At 39.9% G+C, this 23,149-nt stretch overlaps 1 protein-coding gene across 15 annotated transcripts in view; it reads left to right on the forward strand.

Annotated features, from left to right (window-relative positions):
* The window catches only part of ncam1a (neural cell adhesion molecule 1a), a 513,459-nt gene that overhangs the window by 262,882 nt on the left and 227,428 nt on the right, over positions 1-23,149 (forward strand). The window lies entirely within an intron of this gene.

The following is a 23,149-nucleotide window of genomic DNA, read 5'->3' on the forward strand; positions in this document are numbered from 1 at the left end:
GGGCATTTAGACCAGATACAGTGGCTACTAGTGGCAGGTGGCTGTGTTATATCTTAGACAGAGAGACTGATCAAGACCGTGAGTCTGAACTGATAGAAAGGCTTAGTAGTTGGTTTAACTGTGGGTGAAGATGACCTAGCAGTGGTTTTCAAAGTGTGAAGTGACACGACTTCAGGGGAGGTGCAGAACCATAAACCACAAAAAGCGGGGATTTGCTTTGCTAACTTCTGCCATGCATGAGGCAAACTGGACAGATTTATAGTTAATGTTAAGACTATTAACTTTAGGATTTTTCCGTCATTGGTCCTGATGATGCTTACATTTGCAAAGATGTTCAAGCTAATGAAAGCACAAGGCTGTGTTGACCTTGGGGACATATTGAGACTAAAGCACTGAGTCTAGTGACCAAACAGGGAGAACTTTTGGACAAGAACTAAAAAGAATTTGGGTCACTGAAGGTAAATTTGGTGCTGTAAACTCTATAGGCAACCATTTAAATCTGGCATGAACACAGCATAAGTCAGACTGTGCAAGTGCAGATTTTTGGCATGGACAATGATTGATGGAGGATGATCTCCAGTAATCTTGTAATCTTGCAAAAACTGCATGGACGCAAACTCCTGGTTTCTGCTAAATTAGAGCATAGAGCCTCAAGGGGTGGGGTGTTTGAATGTGTGTGGGGGGCCACAACATTCAGCTATTGGCTGTTACTTCTTAAGTTGACTGTTGTTTTCACTACAAATGTTTTGAATTAGGAAATGTACTAATGAGTAGCTGGGCTTCATCCTGTAAAGGCTAGTCATTCAGCATATTCTAACCCAAATTTAATTACTTTGTACTCAAGTATCACGATCTTGCGTGCATCTGATCAACAGTCCTTTGAAATTTACACATCTGGATTAATTTCCAGCTGATAAATGTGGTCTTGGTGTTTTGCTATTTTCAGCTTCAATCCTTCTTGGCATGATCTCCACCTTGCTTTACTGTTTTGTAATGCTTCAGAGAGAATTCATGACGAGATGCTTATTTTAAAACATTTGGTGTGGTCTTTTTTCCCAGAGCTTTGTATGGCTGTGCTTTAGTTAGCAGGGGATGTGCTGGAAGCCATGCATTTACATTACCATGAAATTTGGATGGATTTTCCTGCGGGCTATTCCCTTTAGTCATGAATTGGAATCTCAAAAACCTTTCCATGAAAGCAGTCTTAGCCTTTGAATGTGTATTCTTACTGCAAGGTCAAAGAGTCTTTTCTCTTTTCTGTTTCAACTCCTCACCTTGTGCCTTTTATCTGAAGAAGCTTCCATCTTATTTCGTTTTCCCTCCCACTTTTGCATCATCCTCTCAGCAATGGGCATGAACATCCCAAAGAGCTGGTCAATGTGCAGCGCAAGGTCAGGAAGAGAGCAGCAACGTAAAGATAGCTGCATATATCTCTAGCTGTAAAAGTCCTGGGATTCAGTCATTATGCAATCAGAGATTACTGTTTACTGAACTAATTATTCAGACAAAAATGTCTGCATATTATAAACTGTATATATTCTTAAAACTCTACAGACAGTTTTTAGGTACTGATAGTTTTACATCTTCACTTATTAAAACACACCTCTCTGCTTCCTTTATGTTTTTGTTTTTTGAGCTCCCTGGATATCCAGTAGCTATAAAAAGCCCCCCAAGGAATCTAAAATTTGGTTTTCTGCACCACAGAGATACCCCGTTTTCTATTAAGGTACCCTTGGGTCTTGTTTAAATTACATCCCTATAAATGGCTATCAGAAAATAGCTTCACCCATAATAGTCTCACCAAGCACTTCTGAAAAAAGGAGACATTGGAATATGAAAGTGGTGTGAAAAAAATCATTAGAGTAAAAAAGTGAATGATGAATGAAGAGAACCCATTTAGTGACAGGTAGTCTATGTCTCAGTACTTCTGCTGCTTAAAGGAACCCAAACTATCTGACAGCATTTATGTCTGGTCATCTTTAACAGTAAACAAATCGCTCTCTTAATTCACAATACGGAAGAAAGGAAACTGGCCCTCAAACAAGAGCAAGTTCCTGTTGCTCATGAAAGAGGTTTAAAAGTTTATCAACATTCCTATTAAGTTTTGTTGTGAGAAAATGAGGGAGAAAAGCTGTTAAAGAGCTCACCTCTTGGCTCAGTTCCTCAAGACTCTTGCCTCCCTTCAATCTTGCTTGACGTGTAGTGAAATCATCAATGTCAATTCAACACTAGCCGTATTGTTTATGCTCATTAATGTGTACTTTTTTAACCCAACATTGTGCTACCCCCCCTTCACTTTGGATCAGTTTGATTTTCAGTGTTTTTAATTGTAATTATTCATGCATTGCAATGCTGTTGTCAGCTTATATTGAACATCTGTGGCGTAGTAGAGTGTCCTTTTACAAGGATGCAGAAAAAAGTCAAATGTAGAGCCAGGAAGCACCCTAACAGATGGGAGGTGACCAACTCGGGGGATAACTTCACTCATGGTGCAAAAGCACCCAGCATCAAAAACAACCAGAAACATGAGCAAGGAATCCCAGCAGTGATTACAGAAAATAACATCTAAACATATGTAGACATTCTGCCTTAGGACATGATGGGAAAACTCTTTTCACATATACCTCAGATATGAAATAACTCCCAACACTGACACCAGTGTAACTCAGGATGGAAGTAGAAGTACATCAATGTTTCACACTGGAATATCAACACTCCAGTTTTTGCTGTGTATCAAGCCTGCAGGACACATTCCTAAATTAGTTAACACATGCAAAAGAAAATGCAAGGATCATTGCTATTGTATGTAGATATTATCTGATGATAACTGCACCATGCATGTCCAGAGCTTTAACATACTAACTTACCTCCACTGCCAATGATTCCTAACTTGAAAAGCTTCCATTTCACTCTTCCACCCACTTCTTTCCTTTGAGTAGGTGAGGTTTCAGCATATTCAATTGACACATCCACATCTCAGAGCGATGATTGCTAATTCACTTTTCAGAATTTTGAAAGTAGTTTTTACATATTGAGTGTTTTTTTCATTTCTGTTACATGGTCAAACTGTTGATGACAGTTAGTGTAAGTGTAACAAACCAAAATCTATTTTCCATGCTTTACACGAACTTTGAACTTGGAAATAAATCGACCCTCTAGGTGTTCAAACATGCAATGCAGATGGACTATGGTTAGTGTGCATTCTGGGTATGTTTGAGAAATAAATCAGAGCGAGGAGGCCGGAGTATAAAGGCAGGGTTAACAGGCTGGCTTGCTACATAAAAGGCAGAGTTTGAGGGCCAGAGCTGCTCAGCGAGGAGAACCATTTAGCATCTATTTATCAGCCGTCCACTGAGCCGCTTTTTACCGATATGAGTGGGTTTACAATGCAAAAGAGGAAAAATTCCACCCACCTCCACATCTAGTCGTGTCATATCAGGCTGTGATGCTTGGTGCATTCCACTTTCTAATGAAGAGCTGTCACATACTTTCATGTGGAAGACATTTCAGTCAGAACTGCTGATCTACATCCACCTCAGCTGCTTTCAAAGCATTTCTCGCACATATAGTTGAAGATAGTGACAGTGATTTGAATAATGAAACGTCTAATTATAGAAACAGTGAGAGTTTCCAGTCAGAAATGAGTAAAAATGGTATCCCTCAGGGACACGGTGGCTTACACTCCCTTCCGAAGCCCTTCACAAAGTCAGCTCTGATCTGAACTCATGAAATCCCTGATCCCTTCAAGGCTCCTTACAACTGTGAGATGTGTAGGTGGTGTGAGGAGGTTTAGCGGCTAGTCTCTCTCGAAACTCACTGGAAGATTTTTATTTTGCAGCCTGTTTTGATAGTTTGACCAGAGGGTTCCTGATATGGTGATCGTATAATTAACAGTAGTTCCTGTAACCTCCTCCAAATGTCAGATGATCCTCAAAGACAGGAAGAATGTTCAGAACAAGCGTGAAGACTATGCCAGGTTACTGCTCAGAAAGTTTCACATCTCAAAAAAATTTGTGCTTCAATTAATTTTTATGAAAATGATCTCATTGCTCCTTTTTCACATATATGGTGCATCATAAAGATTATAACAACTGTTTAAGCACTCTCAAAACCACTGATTGCATTTTAACATGGGTAGAGAAACAGTGGAACAGGCTCTCCCTGTTAACTGGCTGTGGTGCAGGTCATAAACCCCATGTCCTCCATGTTAACAGATGGATCAAACTATAAAGTTGAAATGCATGTTGAATGTATTTTTACAGCCAGGAGTCTGTTTGATTGTCAGCTGTCATGCTGATTTGTAAATCTGCTTTGCTGATTTAAAATTTATTATAACAATGAGTACGTCCAACATCATGATCAGCAGCTCTCTTAACTTTTGTGGTGCTTTGCTGGGCTGTTGACAGGATCAGCAGAGCAGAACACAATTAGGGATGCACAGTGTATTCCAGCATTTTCTGAGCAGTGAAGCTGAAGTAACTTCTTGCAACACACAATGAATGGGGTTGTATTTATAATCATATTAGGTGTTGTGCCGTGTGTGATAGGTGCATCTACACACACCTGTGGTAATGATGTTGTGTGTCTCAGCACTTTATGCTGGTATCTAAATTGCCCTTTGAATTCAGCAACTAACTTTTTAGATGGAAGTAGGTAATAATAATCATAAAAATAATAACTGTATTTATATAGCACTTATCAAAACACAGTTTCAAAGTGCTTTAATAATTGCGTAGAATTAAACAAGACAAACAGGGACAAATTAAAAAGAACAAAAAGAAAAAAGAACAAAAATAACTTTGTTGTAACAATGCTTCTTGGCAATAATCTTATACTGTTGGAAAGCCTGTTTATTACCCTTTTAAATGGTGCCACATTATTAAGCAACATGCATTTGTTGGATGAGCAGCAGAGCTGAGTATGTGAGTTGCGCCCATGGAAAATTTGCCACATCTTCTCTTCCAGTGCCAAACAGCTTATTCTGCCATTGACTCTTGTTTGGTGTTTGATGTATTGGATGACTGAAGTTTGAAGAAACAAGACATATTGGCAATTTAACAATTTTTGTGCTGTATTCTGAACTCGTTGGAGTCGAGTGATTGCAGACTGACTGATGCAGGTGAATAAAGAATTGCAGTAGTCAAGCCGTGAAAAAACAAAGGTGTGAATGTGTTTTTGTAGATTTGGGAAAGACATAGTTGACAGGTATTAAAAGTACAGGTTAAACACTGGATTTACAGTAAATATTTGTTTTGGTTAGCAGAAGAGAATTGGCATCAATTACACCCCCAGGACGTTTTAGTGGCTGTTGAATGTAAGGATGTAAGGATTCTTTATTTTTATTTTTGTTTATGATATTGATATCCTAATGACTGTCCTCATTAATCTGAGTCCTTATACATAGATAGCACTATCCATACTTATCAGTAACTTTAGAAGTAGTATAAACTAAGATTAGCTTGAGTTAAAAAGTCATGAATCCATTAGTTTGATCTATTTTATATTGTTTTTCCAGTTTCTTGTCAAAAATGGAGTTTCCCTTTCCTTCATATTAAATTTAAATACATCATTACACTTGAGTTACATCCACCAGTAAAAGCCATTTACTGAGCTGACTTTCAACACCTTGGTAAATCAGTGAATTACATTTCTTTCTTCCAGTTTCAACCCCTAGTTTGACTGCTAGGCTAATCGTTCACTAACAGAATCCACAGCAAAGTTATAGAGCAATCTTTATGGCCAATCTAAGATGAGGAGGATAACTGTTATGCAGCAGCTGCTGAGTGCATGCTATTTCCTGCACAGTCAAGTATTTTCCCCCCTAAGCCAACAGTTTAAGCTACTACTTGATGCACAGTGCTGACACGCTTTGTACTCCCTTGCAAAAAAGATGTATGTTTTTGCACCAGTGATTTGACAAAAGTGTGTTATGCCACCGAAAATACAATAGTCAATATTAGTATCAATAAGCCGAAACGGTATGCTTTTCAGGTTTCGATAATGTAGAGTTACATAACTAGGTCTCAATCTTCACCTAGTTGTAAGGTTATTTTGATTCTTTTTTTGTGTGTGATTGAAGACAGAGATACACCGTCTATATTGATTTACAGTGAATGATTATGATCAAACACTGGTCATTAATGCTCTGAGTAAAGAAAGACCCTTTAAGACTACTTGACATGATAATTTGTGGTGTAGGTTGCCAATGCTGGATGCAGGCAGTAATAGCACAGTTGTATAATGGAGACTGAAACTGCACAACAGCAGCCAGCATGGAAAGACAATCAGCATCACTAGGTATTCATGTCAATGCCTGGGTTGATTGTCTTCTCCCAGAATAGGGTCATGAAATTGGGTCAAGATGTATCAAGGAAGCGCACACATTGGTACCTGTAAACCCAACTGGCAAACTCATTTGCATGACTGTCACCATTTCCAGTTGGCTCTGTTTGTGTGCTGTTCAGTCTAAAACAGCATTTTTAAACAAGAACAGGTTCCCTTGTTTTTCCAAAATGTCCATGATGCTGCAAGAGTTGTGCTTTAAAAGTTTATGGACAAGGACATCAAGTTCCTCTAAGCGTCACATGTATGCTCAGGCCTTGTTATAACACATAACACTGTCAGGCATGTTTTCAGTCATTGGTCTGTGGCAGGTTTCATTTATGGAAAATTGGATCCAAAGAAACTAGCTTGATTTACATTTCATTGGCCATTCAGCAGGGCAAGGTTATGTCAGGTTGAATCAAAGGTCAATATTGTGAAGAAATGCCAATAGTCAAAGGTAGAACTTGTCCAAAGCAGCCATTCAAACCAACATACAAATGTATTTAGCCTCCACCAGCGAATCCAGAGCTCCATTAAAATGAACTGACCTTCGACCACTTTGTTGACACTGATTCAGTAGACCACACCACCTTAAGACGTCTTTAGCTCTTTTAAGTGAAAATGTTTCAGAAGGTTTGGTGTTCAGAAACCATGAAGAACTTTGAAATTCATTTCATTTTACTTCCATGAGCTTAGCAGAGAGGCTATTAAGATTTCATTACCTTCAAAACAGCAAGCTGTGACTGTAAGCTGTGGCTGGTGTGTAAACAGGATGTGCCTAATTTTTTGCAGAGACAACATGCTTGACATCTGGATGGCAGCGGTTTTACTGCTGGAGTTTGATTGCACTTGTGATGTTAAGCTGCATTAAACGCTCTTTGATTGGAGGCTGATTCAGACAAAGTACAAAGCCAAAACAGCGGAATAAAGCTGTCAGAATGCTGAAAGCACAGAAAGAAATCATTTAGTTTTTTTGTGTTTTGAGGTTTTGCTTGTTTTGCTGCACACATTGATTTTAAGGCAGTCATTTATCTCTGCCTCATTTAACTACATATTTTTGCGAACACACTTGTATAAAACTTCTGTCCTCTTTCTTTTGCCTAAATTTTGTGTCTTTTAAAGAAGGTTTACAAAAGAGGAAAGTAAATGTCATTTTCCAGTTATTTGGTCAGAAGAAGCAATTTAAAGTTCCCTATTTCTTCAAACTGTAGTTTTGATTCTGTATTATTTGAAGACAAGATTGCATGGAAGCAAATGGCAACTTCTGACCCTTTCCAGCAGGCACTATGGGTGGGCGTGACCTTTCCCTCTGACTTTTTTCATCAGTAAAAGTGACTTACTCAATTTGACGTGAATGTCTAGATCAGTGATACTCAACGCGTGGCTCTTGAGCCATATGGGGCTCTTTTGAGATAACGTTACTCTTTTTAGTCTTAGTTGAAAAAAAAAATCTCCCAGAAGGCCTTTAAATGGTAAATTTTGACCTCAGAAATGACCCAGTGGAAGTCACATCAACCAGTTTGTTTCCCACAATCAGGGCTGGAAAGTAACTAATAACATTTACTCAAATTACTGTAACTGAGTAGTTTTTGGGTGCTTGTTCTATTTTGAGTACAATATCAAATCAGTACTTTTACTTCAACAATTATCTTGTACTTCTTCCACTTCTGTTGACTACACAGTAGCACATAAAGAGAATGACTCCATGTCACACGCCAAAACAGCAAAAATGGTAGTGTTGATATCTCAGGGTTAAACATTTCTGGGTTGATTTTAACTTCCGAAATGTGATTTTTTTCTCCATGCTGAATTTATGATCTTCAGTTTTGGAGTTATTTTTCAGTGTTGCTCCAGCAGTGTTTGTTCAACTCTGTAAAGACTTATTTGATCTGAGCTCCAACCACTGTGATTTCAAATACTTGGGGTTGGGGGTGGGGGGGTGGACATCATGCCCTTAGTCATGATTGACAGACATCTTATGGAGTTGACAAACATCTGAAAAATATCTGACAGAGTTGACCAACATCTGACAGAGGTGACCAACATCTGACAGAGTTGACAAACATCTGACAGAGATGACAAAACATATGACAGAGTTGACAAACATCTGACAGAGATGACAAAACATCTGACAGAGTTAACAAACATCTGACAGAGTTAAACATCTGACAGAGTTAAACATCTGACAGAGTTAAACATCTGACAGAGTTAACAAACATCTGACAGAGTTAAACATCTGACAGAGTTAAACATCTGACAGAGTTAACAAACATCTGACAGAGTTAACAAACATCTGACAGAGTTAAACATCTGACAGAGTTAACAAACATCTGACAGAGTTAAACATCTGACAGAGTTAAACATCTGACAGAGTTAACAAACATCTGACAGAGTTAAACATCTGACAGAGTTAAACATCTGACAGAGTTAACAAACATCTGACAGAGTTAAACATCTGACAGAGATGACAAAACATCTGACAGAGTTAACAAACATATGACAGAGTTGACAAACATCTGACAGAGATGACAAAACATATGACAGAGTTGACAAACATATGACAGAGTTGACAAACATCTGACAGAGATGACAAAACATATGACAGAGTTGACAAACATATGACAGAGTTGACAAACATCTGACAGAGTTAACAAACATCGGACAGGCTTGACAAACATCTGACAGAGTTGACAAACATCTGACAGGGTTAACACACATCTGACAGAGTTAACAAACATCTTACAGAGTTGACAAACATCTTACAGAGTTGAAAAACATCTGACAGCATTGACAAACATCTGACAGAGTTGACAAACATCGGACAGGGTTGACAAACATCTGACAGGGTTGACAAACATCTGACTGAGTTAACAAACATCTAACAGAGTTGACAAACATCTTACGGAGTTGACAAACATTTGACAGCATTGACAAACATCTGACGAAGTTGACAATCATCTGACCGAGTTGATAAACATTTGACAGACGTAACAATGGAGATGAAAAACTATGGGTTTGACTAGCTTTTAACTGAAGTAATTATCTCAATTGACCATGGATTAAAAGAACATGAAAATGAAAGTTGAAACCAAGCTCCCTGCATTTATTCATAGAAATATTTTTGTAAAAATTGTACCCCCCCCCCCCACCACCACCACCACCACCACCACCACACACACACACACACACACACACACACCGTTTTTATTTTAAAAACTTTTTTTTTCCAACAGTTCAGCTCTTTGGTTGCACAGGACTGAGTTACATTGGTCTAGATAAAACTCCTGGGCCCTGTTCTTGTAGAAATGTTGCACACCTACTGCAGTTTAATTTTGAACATGGTTTAATAATGCCTTTTAGGAGCTGAATTTATTGAAATAGACATTTTTAGCCCTCATTCTCATGTCTCTCAGCCCACATAGACTTCAGCTGGTTGATTGTGCCAGTCAGACATATAATAGATATAGTGGAGTGATGGAAAATATTATTGTAATCAGGAATCCATCATGTCTGCACACTGCCATCTGGATGAAATTTCTCATATTTGGCTTAATGAATCATATATTTTTGTACCGTGCTTTTTTTTCAACCTTTCATCTTTGCCAAGCTAAGAGAAAAAACTGAAAAGCAACAGTTTCTGCAGCAGCAGCAGACATAAAATGTGTCAAATTCTGGCATCCTTTTAGGGCAGACTTTAAAGGATCTCACTGTTTATCCATGCATTTAAAGTATTTATATTAACATAACAAATATTTCAGCCATACACTGTGTGGCGGGTTGTTTTAATTATTGTTGTTTGCGTGTCAAAGATATCTGCAGCAGTCTGTTCTCATAAGGGCAGAGATGTAACTGCGTGTCATGTCCTCACTCCCACTAAGTGCATTTCCGTGTTCATTTGTGCTCTCCTGGTGCCCGTGTGATTTGTCCAGATAACAAGCTTAAGAAACTATCAAGCAGAACATATGGTATAAACAGCAGTCCTCAAAAGACTCGCTAATTGGAGGGTGTAGGTGGATTGTTAGTAGGTATAAAAGACATATTTGTTAATTATTGTCCATGTGGGCTGTATCATTTGCTGCATGGGGAATAACTCGCTTCCTGTTGCTTCATAGAGGGAGGGAAGGGGGGTATTAAATTAAACATGCTTTAGATGTTGATGACTGAACAGTTAAGAGTGAAATAATATGTGACCAAAGCTGGTAAAAACTCCTGCAAGTCGTCCGAAGTCATTTTTGAGTTTTTTACGCATTATGAAAGCGTAGATTTCAAGTTTTCAAATGATGTATCACACACCCTAATCTGAGAATATTTTACAAAGATATGCTCATTTGAATGTTAACTTCTAGTTCCTGTTTGTTCTGAGAAAACCAGGCTCAAAGTTTCAGGACTTTTCCTACCTTCAGGCAGGCCAGGTAATGGGCGTGAACAATAGGGCTACATTTACATAAAGTCCACCCAAACCAAGCTGTTCCCATAGAAATTCGCCTTCATCAAACTTTCACTGTCAAGTGATCCTGAAGTTGTCCCAAGTCTGAAGATAAATCTTGCCGCTTCTTTAATGTCTCTTCTACTTTTCTTCGCCGCAGGGTGCATCTTGAGGCTTGTTAATGAAAGGTGATAACTAGAAACAGCTGTATTTACGTGGAGTGGTAGCGTTTGAGCCATGCGGTGTTTGTTATTGTCCATCTCAATGGGCGAAACTGGGAACAATGCCAGGCTGAGTGGCCAATTATCACCCCGCAGTTTCGCTTTCCCCTCCCCTCAATCTCCCCGCAGCATCTCCGAAAACAGGGCATTTTAAAATACAAAATCAACGCTGTTGAATGCCACACATGTGTTACTTTTTTCATCGAATGAGTAGTTTAAATGTCGGACTTGCATAAAATGAGAAAAAAAATGATCATTTTGAAGAAAATGACTTTATATCCATTTTTCTCAACCACCGAACTTGCAGGAACTTTATCTGGCTTCAGTCACACATAGCTGTGTCCCAATCCAGGGATAGCATCCTTTGAAGGAGCCAGTCTTTGTAGCTTATGTAGAATGATCAGACCAAACAGAAGTGAGGTCTATGGAGGTTTCTGTGGTAGCTGTCCTTGCCCTTCATTTTAATGCAGAATGCAGAATTTAAATATTTGATGCTTAAATGTCAACAGTGCTTCTATACTCCATGCGCATAGGTTTCAATCTGAGTAAAGTGGTCTAAGGGTTTAGTTACCCTTTAACCTATTATTTTAAAGGCACATCTAAGTTTCAAGGCCCCTTTCATATTTAGCACTTTCATCTATGAATTGAAGCAACTTTGTGTATTTGCTTCAAAGACCACCATCTAGTTTGAACCAACACATGGTGAATCTCAGGCTTTGCTGGAGATGAAGGATGCACCAGATTGGTTCTCATGTTCCAGAAAAAGTAGGATACATTTTTCCCCTTCATGTGAAGGAACCTAGGACAGCATTTGATTCTCTGATAAGACATAATTGTTCTTCAGATGTGCCCTTCAAAGGATGCAGGCTCTGAATTAGGGCGCAACAGGAATGTGTTGCATTCTGTTCATATTCAGTTGTTTTGTTGAATGTCCTCTTGGAATACAATGTGATATAATTCCTACATTTGGTCTTGTAACTTCATGTAGTCCACACAGCTGTGTATAGTATTGATTCATCTGTTTCAAAGACATGTTTTAATGCTTGGTAGAAACCCCTTCAGGGCTGAATGCAGCTGCTCTAAAGACAAATTGCCGAGCTCTTAAGATGGCACTGCCTTTAAACTGCTGGATATGATGGATAAAACCCTGTGCTTATGTTGTTCTGTGCTCAGGTGTCCTCAAAGGAATGTGACTATCTCCAAAAATAAGAACATTTCCCCTGGCTAAAGATAAAGAGAGTCAGCCTTTGTGTATCAGAGAGACCTCTTAGATACCTCAAAAATATCTTTATTTCTAAGTATGGTATGTTTAGAATACAGTTTATCCAGTAAAGACAACAGCCTTGTACAAGAGCTGGTAATGATGCCACATATTGAATTTTTTCTTTTTTTTTTTTTAACCCAGAAGCAATCAATGATATTCATGGCTCCTCTGAGCCAGATATTTTTCATCTCATTACAGTAAAGCCACCCACACACTGTAGCTTATGCAAGGAAATAGGGGTGATCTTAGAACATGGCAACAGCGTCACAAACAAGAAGTGAAAAGTTAATGGTTAAACGGTGTATAAAGCTGCTTTTTTGTGGACTGAAAGAGTGAGTAGCCATGAAATGTTAGGTGTTCACTGAAGAGGAAGAATGCACCCGTACAGCAGTAGGTCAGGGAGACATCTTTATTTTCTCTTCAGAGTAAAATCTGTTGACCTGGATATATTTATGGCCACTTCTTCTTGACTGCTATTGATTTTAGTTGCTTTGTCAATGTCTGAAGTACGGATGCACTGATGGACTGGCTCAACAGTTGGTTTTGGTCTGTATTGACAGACATGCATGTGCACCAATTGCACTGTCTATGTTGTGTCATGTAAATTTAATGTTTACAAGCCAGTATACCTAACTGGTAATTCAGAAAATAGGGTTTAGATATGATTTCGTGGTGAAGCACATAATCTGTATATTACAATTAACAGTGCTTCTCGGTCTCCTTCTATTGCACGGAACTGAAGCAGAAATACCCCAGCGTATTGTGCAGGGTTTGTAATTTGAAGCTCAAACATGCTCAGAGGGGAGCTGGGGAGTCAAACTACAATACTGATGCAACACACCTTCCATTAACTGCAGCAGACATCCAACTTCCTGTCAATGTCAAAGATTCCACATTATAATATTCTTGCAGTTTTGAAGTCACTCAAGCCGAGCTGATCAGTCATCCTTTGTTTGTAAGCATGCAGGGCACTGAAAACTCACTTCAGTCAGGAGCATTCTAACTATTTATAGCAAAATGGATTTACAATTTTCCTTGCCAGTGCTTAAAGGATGCTCCCTGGGTTATTCAAGCAACATTGCTTTGACTTTCCAGGAAATGCATTGCTTAAAGTCCCATTTAAAACGTCATACACATGCACACATGCAGGAATCAACTCTGTAGTAACAAAAAGCTTTTGGCTAGAAAGGAAGAGGCTGGGGTGGAGGTGAAGCTTTGCCAGCAGCTGTGTGGCTGCTGTCGATATCAGTGAAGCACGAATCAGTGAGAAGGGTGTCAGATTTTAAATTGAATGCCTTGTTGAAAGAATTTAAACTGCAATTGACCGTGATCAGCTGGCTGTCAGCTGATTGCAGCAGGGCATGTTACTTGAGTGTCCTGCATGCTAAGCTTTATTTGTTTCTGCTGTCAATGGCTTTTTAAATGACTGCTTGTTTTAGATGTTTTAATGCTGCATTAACTTATCATAGTACTTTTACTTATTCTAGCATCTTTGGTGAAGGTATTCTTTTTTTGCTTTTGGATGTATTTGATATTTTAAAGGCTTGTTTTGGCTTTTTTATGTCTTTACTAGATAGGAGGACAGTGAGCAGAGTCAGAAACAGGGATGGGCAAAGACATGTAGGAAAGGAGCCTCTGGTCAGACTTGAACCTAGGCTGTCGGCTATGATATTTGTTTTTTATCCACTAGGCTAGGCCAGGGGTCATCAACTACTGTATATTTGTACAAGATCCAGCTTTCCTTCTGACAGATGCTGCGGGGGCCAGGTTTTCACATAAATCAGCATAAATATTTTTTTGTCTACTTATCTTGTTCTCTTTTAAATATCAACATTTTCTTCTGAAATATATATATTTTTAGCTTTTAACAGTGAGACCAGTCCTTATCACCTATCCACAAGGGAGTGATTGAGAGGATTTTGGCCCTGTTATGTTCTCCATCACTGTTATTGATGCTGTTTAAAGAGAACAACCAGTTTGCTTTCATTCTTACCGTCGACAGGATAAAGCACATGCAACATTTCAGTCATAAAAGAGGAGGATTTGTTTCAGCTTCACTGATTCACTGAATTTTTTCAGAGCAGTAGCTCAAACTCTTGGTCAAATGTTCCCCAATAATAGCTGACAGGTGGATTTCTGTAAAACTTGTTACAGTATTCCTGATGAAACTGCTCTAATCTCAGTCACTTTTGGGGTTGCTTAAATAGCTGCAGGGATTTAAAGAAATAAGAAGGCATAAAAACTACAACATATTTGTTTTCTTATCTTCTGGGGGCTGGATGGGAAGCTGCACAGGGCCGGATGTGGCCCTTTGGCTGCCAGTTGATGATGATTGCATCAGGCCATCTGAGCCTTTACGTGTTTGATTTGATACTTTTGCTGAACAAGGTTCCCTATACAGGAGTGATGACAACCATAGACCTTAAGGTAGTCACTTACTCACTTATATATTTAGTTTGTATTAAATTTGTCCTCCGTATTCCTCTTCTTATCTCCTGATTCAGTTGTGAGCTCTGCTGGAGCTGCATTGGTCAACAGAGGGGTTAATCATGACTTAATATTCAGTCTTTTTGTGTCACACTGCAAATGAGTCAAAGCACTTAAAATCTGTGAGAAACTATATGGCATACATCTCAACTTTACAGACTGACCCATATAGCATTTGTTATCATTGAGGGGGGTGTCTCCCTATGATCTGGCTCTACTTCCTGGAGGTTTTTGCTCCATTTATGAAAAGCCTAATTCACTGTACCGTCGAATGCAGTTATATCTACACCCTTGCCACATTGCCCCTTCACTATGAATATCGTTGCCTTGTGGAGGCATAAAAGGGGATGAGGCGTTCGCCCCTCTGTGCCGTCTTTGCAGGTTGTGACAGAAGCAATACAGAGGTGAAACTGGGACCAGCTGAGCCATCAGGGAGGACAGTGCTGTCTACATGTCTGACTACATCTATATGTGTCGTGGTGTCAGTGTAAAGGCCTAAAGGCGGCAGAGCTTCTATACAGTAACGTCATGGAAATGCTCTGAAAGCATCTTTAGTTTACAGCCCATGGTCAAATGAAAGAAAATGTCGAAGTCAATGAAAGAAAATCTTGAAGTTTAGCCATCACCGTGCTTGGATCGAGTATCAGCTTTTGTGACTTATGTATATGTTATCTTACGAGGTAATGGAAGTGTGTTGGATGTGTGTGCATTGTTACTGGAGTTCTGGCTAACAGTTTCCTCATTTTGGACGGGAAAAGTGTGTCCAACTACTACTAGGCTCTGATGTTGAAATTTTTACTCTTTAACTTTAACTTGTTTTTATCCCTATTTACACTTTTTACCCATTTTTAAGGTTTTAGCCATTTTATGCCCATTTTTGCCTCTTCATTCATGCATTTCTATCCTATTTTTCACCCAATTTAAGTTGCTTTTCACTCATCTTTGCCACTCTTTGCCTATGTTTGCCACTTCTTTTTTCCAGTTTTTACTCATTTTTAAGGATATTGCCACTTTATGTCAATGCTTACCATTTCTTTTTGGCGTTTAAATTCCATTTTTGCTGCGTCTTATTCATTGTGGTTGCTTTAACTCGTTTTTGCCAATTTTTGCCCATGTTTGCCAGTTCTTTTTGCCAGATTTTACTCATTTTTAAGGATTTTCACAATTTACAACATTTTTTGTCACTGTCTTTTGGATTTCTAGTCTACTTTTTGCTGTTTTGCCCATTTGAGTTGCTTTTAACTCATATTTTGCTATTTTTGTCCCTTTCTTGCCACTTCTTTTTGCCACGTTTTACTAATTCCTAAGGAATTTGCCACTGTACACCCACTTATGCCACTTTCTTTGACATTTATATTCAATTTTTGCTGTGTCTTGCCCATTGTGGTTGCTTTTCACTAATTTTTTCTAACTTTTTTCCTATTTTTTCCACTTCTTTTGCCAGTTTCCACCCATTTTTTGCTGTTTTTTGTCCAATCTTTAAAGTCTAACATTACTTACCTTATTGTTTAGTTCAGTGTGCCATCCACAAATTCTCACTTTACTAATGTAAGGTCATTTGTTTTAAGAAAGGTGGTTTGCATTTTAGAAAATGCTTATGTTTGTACTACAGCATGAATAAATAAATGAAATTCATGTTTTGTTGCTTTGATAGGAGCGGTAATTATTAAGGTTAAAAATAAAATATAATCATCACAGCTTAACTTTACAGTGGACTGGAATTTTTCTGACCTCCCCCGGTTTGACTGGGCACCTGAAAGCCATCCTCTTTATCCCCCTTTATGGGTGGCCGTGGTACCATCTACATTCTGTATTTAAGGACTGCCAGAACCAGACAAGGTCCTGAGGCTGTCATGTGTTGATCTGCCATCTTCAGTAAATTTACAAATCCCATAATAGTCTCCTGTCTCATTCACTTCTCTTAAGCAATGCTGCTTCTCCCACACAATCAGATTAGAATCAATATCCTGGTCATATGAGCTGCATTTAGTCATAATTGTAATCTCCTCCACTGTTGACTCAGTCTAGAATAACTGTTGTGTTCCTGGTGTTTGAGTTCCTCACCCCCTGCTTTGTAAAGTCCAGGCCTTCATTTCTGAGCCTCATCCAAATGCATGAGGTGTTCTGGCTGCTATTTCACTCACCATATATTAGCACTAACTCCTCATGTTGAGTTTATGAGAATTTATGACCCTTTAAATGGATTAGCTTTATTGTGGAATGAGCCGCAAGTCTGAGCAACCATGGTTTATGCATTCCTTGCTGTCTTGGTGGATGTTTTTCTTTGAGCCAGAATAGCTTACAGCCAACGAGCAAAACCAAGGTTTTCTGTATTTATTGTTTTAATGCTGATCAAAGAGGACTCTTTAGTGAAGGCACCAAGGTTTTCAGGGACAAGACCAAAGAAAACCATGCAACAAAGGAGTCAACCTCCCAAATAACCAACAGAAAGTGCTTAAATCTATCAAAGTCTGTTTTGAAGGTTTTAAGTTCCTTCTCATCCTGTGTCTTTGAAATGCAAACCTTGTCAGTAGCGGGTGTAGATGCCGGGGCATGTTCATGTCCCCAGGGAATAACTGTTTTAAGGGCACAGAATTAATTCCATCTTTGTTTCATATGCATACATGCATAATTGGTGTAAGAGTTGCTATAGTAACCACTATAACTCAGATTAATTCCTGACAGCGTTTGCAGTCTATATAAATGGCTTTGGGAATTGGGGCGCACCCCACATAAGCAGAGAACCAGGGTAAATTTAGCTCCCCTCAGAGATGAAGGAGGTGTCAGATACTGGAGCTAAAACCAAAGAAAGCAATGAGTTTGTGAGTTTCCTCAGAAAATAAGGAAGTGTTTCTTGGAAACGTGTGCATCGGCCCATTTACAGGGAGAACACTGCAGTCACATTGAACTCCATAAAGATGAGACTACAGGATGTGTTTTTATCAGTGAATCAGATAGTGGACCAGGCTGCTCCTTGATAGAAGGAGGAAGAAAAACAGCGGTTAGAGCAGAAATGTTTCACTTTAGTGAATAATCAGTTTTGCAGGAAAAAAGTAAAACTGCTCTCAAACATATGGCTATACTGTAAACTTTGATTGTCAAACTCAGGCTTTTATCCTCTTCTGTCTCTGAAATTACTCTTCATTTAATTGGAACATGCATCAATACAAGACTAGACTGTAATTATTTTCAAACACAGCCAGAGCACAGCAAAGATAGGAAAGACTATAAAGTTGTACATTTACACCAGAAAGAATACGTAACTGTTTACAAAGCAAGGATTTTAAATGAATGAATAAAATCACAACTTTAATCTCACATTGAACAATGCACTATCAATGCCAGCCTGATGGATTGTGGGAGAGAGAGAAAGAGACCCCTGTTTCTTAAATCAGTGCTGTGCTACCCCATGGAGCTGTGGAAACATATCAAAATGCCAATAGTTGTTTAAGGTATGTAATATAGTACTGGGATATGCATGAGTTCTAGGAAGTGTTTGCATAATTTACTTTCATCCTAAAGCTGGAACGGGCAGCAGTCTTCCCCATCTTTCTTTTTGTCTTCATCCAGATCATCCTGCAGCAGACTCTGAGAGGCAGAGCTCACTCTTTGTGGATGCACACATACATGAATCTCTAACTGATCCTGTTCCTCACTCTAGTACACAGACTGCCATTATTCTGTATGTCCTCAACAGTTGTTTAAGCTCCCTGCATCTTGCTGCTTTCTCCTCATATTTTTGGATGCTAAATTTATAGCGGCCTTCTTTTTGAAAACTTCCTTTATTTGGTGAAACATGCAGCAACAGTTAAAGCACCAGGCTTTAAAGATGATAGAATTCAGCACCTCCAAATCTGAGGTCATGGTCCTCAGTCGGAAAAGGGTGGAATGCCCTCTACGGGTTGGGAATGAGACCCTGCCCCAAGTGGAGGAGTTCAAGTATCTCAGGGTCTTGTTCACGAGTGAGGGAAGAATGGAGCGAGAGATCGACAGGCGGATCAGCGCGGCATCTGCAGTGATGCGGTCTCTGCACCGGTCCATCATGGTGAAGAAAGAGCTGAGTCGAAAGGCAAAGCTCTCGATTTACTGGTCGATCTACGTTCCCACCCTCACCTATGGTTATGAGCTGTGGGTCGTGACCAAAAGAACAAGATCACGGATACAGGCAGCTGAAATGAGTTTCCTTCGCAGGGTGTCTGGGCTCTCCCTTAGAGATAGGGTGAGAAGCTCGGCCGTTCGGGAGAGACTCGGAGTAGAGCCGCTGCGCCTCCAAGTTGAGAGGAGCCAGATGAGGTGGCTCGGGCATCTGGTCCAGATGCCTCCTGGACGCCTCCCAGGTGAGGTGTTCCGGGCAAGTCCTACTGGGAGGAGACCCCGGGGAAGACCTAGGACACGCTGGAGAGACTATGTCGCTCGGCTGGCCTGGGAACGCCTTGGGATCCCCCAGGAAGAGCTGGACAAAGTGGCTGGGGAGAGGGAAGTCTGGAACTCCCTGCTTAGGTTGCTGCCCCCGCGACCCGATCTCGGATAAGCGGAAGAAGATGGATGGATGGATGGAGAATCAATGGCAGTGATCATCAACTGGAGGCCCTGGGGTCACATCAGGCCGCCTTCTTATCTGGCCCCCCAGAGGATTATTACCTCCAGAAAGTTTGGAAGGGTAAAAATATGGCATGCTTTTGTTTAACTTGTTTTCTTCAAGTTTAAAAAAAACCTTCAACCTCACAGCTTATCAGACCTGAAGCAAACTAGTATTTCTGTAATTCGGAATGGTAAACACATACTTGTTTTTATCTTGATTAAAGTAGCAGTTTTTGGCATCAATTCTCCACATAAGGCTCTTTAAGAGTGCAGTTCTTGCTCTTGGAATCTTCGCAGAAGATCCGTTTTCCTGCACAATCACAACACAACATTAGCATCAAACTCAGTGATAGACACTTGAAGAAGGGTCCAGAAATATTTAGCCAAAATATCTCACACGCCCCCTTGTGGCTTTCTGCAGTATGTGTGATAGGGACTGGTTTCACTGTTAAAGGCCTAAAATGTTCTATTAACTTTGGAAGGATGTTTTTACAAGAATATGCTATTTACAAGAAAATGTTGATTTTATTTCTGTTTGTTTAATGGCCAGGCCCCCACAGCATTGGCCAGGAAAAAAGCTGGCCCCTGTGAAAATGGAGTTGATGACCCTGTCTTATGGTAACCAATTTAACCAGTTGTACTGTGCAGGGGAGCCTTCCTTATGTATGAATAAAAACCTCATTCTAAGTGAATTAAATACAATTATTTGCATATAGTTACACACTAGATTAAACATATTTGTCAATATTACTCTCCAGGCAGCAGGCCCTCAAAACTGTATACTGGAATATCCTACTTTCAAACAGAAACTGGGTTACTTAAATCCATGTAAACACAGCCCTTGTTGACTGAAATCTTTCCATCAATAAATTCACCCCTTACATTGTGTGTAGGGATGCATTAATTAGCTCTTCAGATCTGGACTATATGTGCTGCAAACATTTTTTTTTCTGCTATAAATGGTCTGGGTGTTTACAGGGATTATTTGGGCTTGAGAGCCAATGTCAAATAGATACTAAGGGAACTGCAGCAAAATATCATTGTGGGCTTTTTTTTCTAAGTCCAGTTCCATTTTATCAGTGTGAACATGAGTGCACTGTACTCTGGCACCATCCCCGAGTCCACTTGTAGAGGTGGTCTTGGGCACTGCTCATGTAGACTCCAACACAACACCCTATACAGGGTATTCAACAGTGAGATGAGCTACAAAGGAAATTCTTAACGCCTCCTGTCTCTTCAGAAACCATCTTATCCACACAGCATGGACCCATTTCCTCATCTCTGGCATTGTCCACACAGAGGAATGCATTAGTGAATATGGCTTTCCTCCAGTGTTTACAAAAATAATCCCTTTCACACATGCTACATTCTTTCAAAACATCTTCATCCACATGAAAACATAAAAGCGTACAGTTTCATGCTATAAGGGGGCATGCCGTCTCATCAGTAGCCCTTCCTTAACTGTGTAGTTGAAGCAGCTCACTCAGAGACAACAATGACCTCTTGGTGTGAACATTTTCTTCCTGTTCCATCAATCATCTTTATATAGGGCCAATACAGAACCAAGACACTTTGGTAGGATAACTCTGTAGTTTACATTGCTGCCTTCAGTACAGGAAATCACCACCTTGAAAGTTTCCTCCCTGAATGAAGAATAGCTTGAGAAAGCAACCACAACACTCATGTCATCGTCATACATAATGGTGCTTCACCAGCTTCAGACTAATTTAACTCCTGGTTATGTCTTAGCAATATCAAGGCAATATTTACAGACCTCATTTACCCATCATTTACCATCATTTATTTTTAAGTCATACAGAGGTGGAATTGTTTCCTGATCTCTGGAAAGTTCATACACCATAAAAACTGCAGTGCACTTCCATATGCTCTCACAGACAGTAGATTAATCCTTAATGTAGTAACGCAATGCTTTTACCGTCCTCATCATTGTAGGCTTGGTGCAGTAAGGCCAGTTTGCATGGAAAGGGGTGCTTTTCCCCAAATGATTGCATAATGGCTCAGCATCTCTGTGTGCCAGTGCATATTTGCAGTGATTGGCCCACAACATATTAAGGCAAGCATTAGGTTTATGAGCGTGCACTTTGTTAACAAAGAATCCCGTCATTTGGCTACACAGAGACAGACACATCTTCAGACATGTTTATACAGCACTACCAACTACAACCGACAAATCCGACAGCAAATAAACTTTCTCGTCATTTCTGTTACCTCGTTGGAGAAGTGCTTTAAAGAGCTTACTTTAATCAGGGATCATGGAGCAGGTGTATCATCACAGCTATGCCAAATACGTTGTTTTGTAGGTGTGTTTCAGCTGTGTCACATTCTCTCTCAGTCATAAAAACATAAGGTGCAACAAATTTGAATTTTATTGAGAACTTGTGCATATTTATCATTTTTATGCCACTAGTTTTGAACCACTACAGTAAGAAGTCTTCTGAGAGGAATCAAGGACAATTGGAGCAGCAGTGTGGTGTGCAAATTGAGACAGACAGACAGACAGATATGCTACCAATTATAGTGGTAAGATAAGGGCCCAACATTAATCACCATGAGCTTAGCACTAAGCAGCATTTAGCGATGTTACAGTGGCGTGGAAAACCTTTCCTTTAATGGTTAGGGATCTCGAGCAGAACCAGACTCAGGGTGAACAGCCATCTGCTAAAATCAGGGGTTAAAAGGTTTAGGGGGTAGGGGAAAAGCTGGAAGAGAGAAGAGGCGGATGCAGAAAAAGGGGCAAGATAAATAACAAATGGAATGAAGAATGCTATAGGTCAGTGATGATGGCAGCGATATGTGAAGAATTATCAGTGATAACAATGATCATCTGATGTAATGACCAATGACTATCCTGGGCTTTTATGCCTTTATTGAGTCAGGACAGTGGATCCAGTCAGAAACTTGAAAGACAGAGTGGGGAATGACCGGTGGGAAAGGAGCCACAGGCTGAATTTGAACCTGGGCCAAACGCTTCAAGGACATAACCACTGGCCTATCAACGCCCCTTAAGTTTGTTTTTAAGGCCCTTGCCATTTTTTTTTCCCTCAGTGTAATGAGGATGGCCTCAGTCTGTCTGTGAGAGCTGTTAACCCTCAGAGAGCTATAATTGTGACTTTTGCTGTGAGAAGTAATGGCCTTGTGGTTTGAATGTTTTGCAGACATTTTTTTCTCCCTTGGCAGCATGACAAAGGTTGGAAGGAACATTTTCTCACACTAACCGTCCAATACAGTGAGATGTCCTTGGGTCACCTCACATGCATGACCTAGTGTCTTCAAAATTCCGTGTTCAGAAATGGCTGTACCCGGTAAGCCTCCAGCAAAAACAAAGGCAGAGAAAGCAGGACACAGGATGTGGATGAAGTGTTTTCTGGCTAAACTGAGCTCCAGGTTGTACTTGAGCAGGGCCCCCCTTGGCTGCTTTTACTATGTACATCTGGACCCTCGGGAGCCTCCCTTTGTCTCTGCGGCCAGCTAGAGACAATGGATTCTCAGGGTAAAGCACACTAGCAAAGGTGTCTGCTTACCATGACAAAGCCCAGGGCCATGCAATGGTCACCACTGCCACAGGGTAAGCAGCCCGCCAACCCATAAATCCTTCAGCTAAACACATCCACACTGTCTTGGACAGTGTGGACTTACGTGCATAAACAAGCACACAAACATAAAACCAAAGAAAAAATAGACACACACCCCATGCTGCAACACACCACCCACAGTCGACCACAGATATGCAGCACACAAGATGAAAGGTTGAGAGCATTTTCAGAGTTACAGTGTTTCTTTGTCTGTGTGTTTCTACACATTACATTTTAGCAAGTCTTTTCAAGG

Source organism: Cheilinus undulatus, linkage group 12, assembly GCF_018320785.1.
Source record: "Cheilinus undulatus linkage group 12, ASM1832078v1, whole genome shotgun sequence".
In the NCBI taxonomy this organism is placed as follows: Eukaryota; Metazoa; Chordata; class Actinopteri; order Labriformes; family Labridae; genus Cheilinus; species Cheilinus undulatus.